Raw genomic sequence first — 4,831 nt, forward strand, 5'->3', positions numbered from 1 at the left:
TAATCAAAGCACATTCGTAGGGAACCATCTTTCTTTCTCATGAACAAGACTGGTGCTCCCCACGGTGATGAACTGGGTCTAATAAACCCCTTTCTCAAGCAAATCTTTCAACTGTGCCTTTAGCTCTTTCAATTCTGCCGGAGCCATTCGGTAAGGAGGAATGGAAATAGGCTTGGTGTCCGGCAACACATCGATAGCGAAATCAATCTCTCTTTCTGGAGGAATGCCTGGAAGTTCATCTGGAAATACATCCGGAAATTCATTCACCACCGGAACGGACTGGAAAGTTGGTGACTTTGCTTCGGTGTCATGCACTCGGACTAAGTTATAAATATAGACCTTAGCTATCATCTTTCTTGCCTTAATGTAGGAAATAAACCTACCTTTTGGAGATGCTGTATTACCCTTCCATTCAAGCACGGGCTCTCCCGGAAATTGAAATCGAACCACTTTCATATGAAAATCAACACTAGCATGACATGAGGCCAACCAATCCATACCCATAATCACATCAAAATCTAACATTTCCAGCTCAATTAAATTAGCTTTAGTATGGTGGTCGCATATCACAATTACACAATTTTTATACACTTGTCTAGCTATCACGGGATCACCAACCGGAGTAGATACCTCAAAAGGTTTTATTGGCTCAGGTTTCACCCCAATACGACCAGCAACATACGGAGTAATATAAGATAGAGTAGAACCCGGATCTATCAATGCATATACATTGTGGGAAAATATGGATAATGTACCTGTAACCACATCCGGGGAGGACTCAAGATCCTGTCGTCCGGTTAAAGCGTACACACGGGGCTGAGTGGCACCTGAAGTAGATGCTCCCCCTCTGCCTCTACCTCGACCTGCTGAAATCTGGGGAGTCTGCTCTACTGGGCGCACTGAAGATGAACCAGCCACTGATCCTGTGGGCTGAACCCCAACTCTACCACTCATCGACGAGCAATCTCGCATCATATGCCCAACCCGGCCGCAGGCATAGCAAGCATATGAACCTTGGCGACACTGTCCAAAATGTAGTCTACCGCACTGGCTACATCCGGTACTGGGGGTCTCCTCTGGCTATAATCTCCCCCAAACTGAGAATTTGAGGCCCTCGAGCTCTGACCCTGTCCTGAACGAAAGGAGCAATCAAATCTTCTACCTGCAAACCGTGGAGGCGCACTAGTCGCCGACTGGCCTGATTGTCTGGGATAGGTCTGCCTCGATCCCCTTCTATAATCACTTCCTTCCCCCATAGATCTGACCCTCTTACTTTGCCTTCTATCGGTATCACGATCACCCCTTTGCGGAGGTTGTTGTCCTTTTAAATTCTGGGCATGGGCTTGTATTCGGGAAATATCCATCCCATCTTGCAACGAAGCCGTCAAACAATCCTTGAACAAATGTGTCCCCATGCCACTCACAAACCTATGTACCCTATCTCCCATATCGGCCACCATAGTCGGGGCATACTTAGCCAATGATTTAAATTGAAGGCTATATTCCCGGGCACTCATATTTCCTTGCTTTAGATTTAAGAACCTATCGTACGGGGACCATCGAAGAAGTGCCTCAACGCGCCGCAGCCACTACTTTGACTCCTTTTATGCAATTATGAACTACGTATCTTATTCTTTCAAGCCCTCTTAATTCTGTTCGAATTGCTTGTTTCCTTCCCTTCCTGACCGCTCTAGCTCGGCGGACCTCGGGTGGCAAATAGTGGCGGATGAAAGCATCTATAAATTCTTGCCACACGGGAGGAGGCGCATTTTCTTTTCTTAATGCTAGCCAATTATTATACCACAATACCACCACATCTCCGAGTCTATAAGATGCCAACTCCATAGATTCAGTTTCGGAGGCATGAATAATCCTCAATGTTCTCAGCATCTCATCAATAAAACCTTGCGGGTCTTCATCCGGCTTTGACTCGAAAAACTTCAGAGGATTAAAACTCATAAAATCACGGGCCCTGGTACTAGTTTCCCGATCACTTAAACCCGCAGTCTGCCGCTGTGCCTGGACGGCAACTAACTGCGTCAATAAATGGATAGCCTCGGTCACTTGTTGACACAAAGCAACCGGTGGAGGAACTGGATCTGAAGCTCCTCCTTGTTCTTCTACATTGGGCGGGGTGGAGGAAGTATTAGATAGAGCCTCATTATGTGACTCGCCCTCTTCTACATTCATTGGAAGCTCCCTTTCTACCCGTTTTTTCATCGTAGATTTGCCCTTTTGGGCGGCTGTAGCTTTTCCCTTTGGCAGCATTTCTGAAATCATAGCACACTATTAGGGAGGAAAAAAATCTTATAATACAGCTCTATCGCACGATCTCTTAAGATGAAAGATGATCATTTTTCCTAAATGCCCTGTAGCCTACTATTTATTAGTGTTGCGTGCAACACACCATAAACAAGACTCAATTAGACACGGCTCGTAGACACTTCCTAGGACTGAACTGCTCTGATACAATTTTTGTCATGCCCCGTCTAGGGGCTGTGACGGGTACCCGGGGCTAACCACCGAGCACCACTCATTCTACTACTCATCATACTCATTAAGCGTTCTTTTGTCAAATTCATACTCAAATCATAAGAAAATCATTTTTCATTTGAGAACATAAGTACTTTTATATACATAAGCCTTTCGGCTATCAAAATGATAATATATATATATAGTAGTAACATCGTGAGACCATATAACCCACACCTGCGTATCTACGAGCCTCTACTAGAATGCTAGACATAGGGATGGGACAGGACCCCGTCGTGCCCAAAATATACATATATACACACAAAAGAATAATCAAGGCACCTTCGGATCAATGGACTGCTCTCAAGTCAGCTAATAGCTCCTACGAGTCTGGATCAAGATCACCTCCCTCCCTCGCTTGCTTGTTCTCCTTCGATGCCCACGTTTCTTCCTTCAAGGGAATTTGCATTAACATTAGCTAATCGATTACTTAAACGTGCTTACTAAAGCTAATGAAAATTGGGCAGAATTTCCTTCGTTTATACAACTTTCCCCATATTCGATATCAAGTCCCAAACATTGATAACAACATTCACAATGTCACAAGCAACAATCATCATCCATTTATATTATCCACATTTCACAATTTCACTCCAATTTCTTCATAATCATGGTCATAGTTCATTATTGCATTTTCTCACATATAATACTTATTCCGTGTTCTAAATGTCGTTCACAACATACTTACAATCACAAGATACCAATATTCATAATTCACCCCAAACTACTACTCAACAATGACACTATTCACACATTCATGACCCATTTCCTATATCTTTCTACAATCCAAGTGTTTTTAACTTTCAACACCTTAAACAATAAGGAATGATCATAAAACTTACCTTAGGTAATGGAAGAATAAGCCTTGAGTGGGAATTCTCTTCTTGCACAAAAACCCTAGTCCACTTCCCTTGGGATTTCTTGGCTTAGATGAACTTTGATAGGTTTCATACACTAGATTTTGTGCGTTTAATGAAGTTGATCATGGATTTCTCTTGGTTCCTTGTGGATGAATAATGGAGAGATTTCTAGAGGATTCTTGAGGCGTGGAGAAGTGAAATGAAATGAATTAATGAGAGAGAGAGAGGTCCTTATATAAACTTAAAATCAAGTGTATAATTTATACTACAGACAAACATACGGTCCGTATAATTTATACTGACCGTATGTCTGGCCGTAGATCTAGTCCAGTGAGGACCCTCATTCTGGGCAAGACATACGGCTGGATGTCACGACCCAACCCCGTGGGCCGCGACTGGTATCCTAATTGGATACCCATACGTACCTACTTAACAGAATTTCGCACCATATAGTTTTTTTTTTTAAAACAGATGTGTACAGAATCAGGCCGATACAGATGCGGCGCGCGCGAACATATACATACCTGAACATACAGAAATTTACAGACAAGTCGATGAGGCTAACATACAGATGGAGTCACAAAATCGTTCGTACTTACCTAAACAGATGAAACCCGTAACCCACATATCTATCTACAGGCCTCTACAGACATACAGAATCAGATGACGGGACAGGGCCCCGCCGTACCCCAAAATACCATACATACAGAGTCTACAGATGACAGAAGATATATACCAAAAGTATTTGCTCCGGATCAAAGGAGCTCTTCCAAAACAGCAGAATCGATGCCCTAAACCAGCGGCGTATCTCCAGGTGCGTCTATACCTGCGGGCATGTAACGCAGCCCCCGAAGAACCGGGGGTCAGTACGAAAAATGTACCGAGTATGCAAAGCAGAAACATAACAAACATAATCATAGTCTGAACCGGAAGCATATATATATAGCGGACAGAACCATAAATCGAACGGACGGACGGAATCATAATCCCGACAAACGGACAGAATCATGGTTCAGACAGACAGATAGAAGCGTGAACCATACGGAAATACAGAATCAGAATCCATACGGACATACAGACAAAATCGTAATCCAGACGGACGGACAGAAGTATGCCGGACAGAATTATGCATGCATAGTCATACAGAGTTATACAGAATCATACAGAGTCATACAGAATCATACAGAGGCATGTGCTTATATAAATGCTGATGGCACACGCATACATACATACAGATCCCGGCCCTGTCTGGGGGCGCGGTAACAGAACCCGGCCCTCTTAGTACGGGACGCGGTGGACAGACAGAATCAGATCAGATCATATGCCATCCTGGCCGCCATCCCCATACACAGATCATAATATCATAATCATGCAGATATAACAGATCCCAGCCCGCACGCCGAGGGACGCGGTGAACAATGCAGAGGAATATCCACGAT

The sequence above is a fragment of the Lycium barbarum genome, chromosome 5 (assembly GCF_019175385.1).
Source record: "Lycium barbarum isolate Lr01 chromosome 5, ASM1917538v2, whole genome shotgun sequence".
NCBI classification, from domain to species: Eukaryota; Viridiplantae; Streptophyta; class Magnoliopsida; order Solanales; family Solanaceae; genus Lycium; species Lycium barbarum.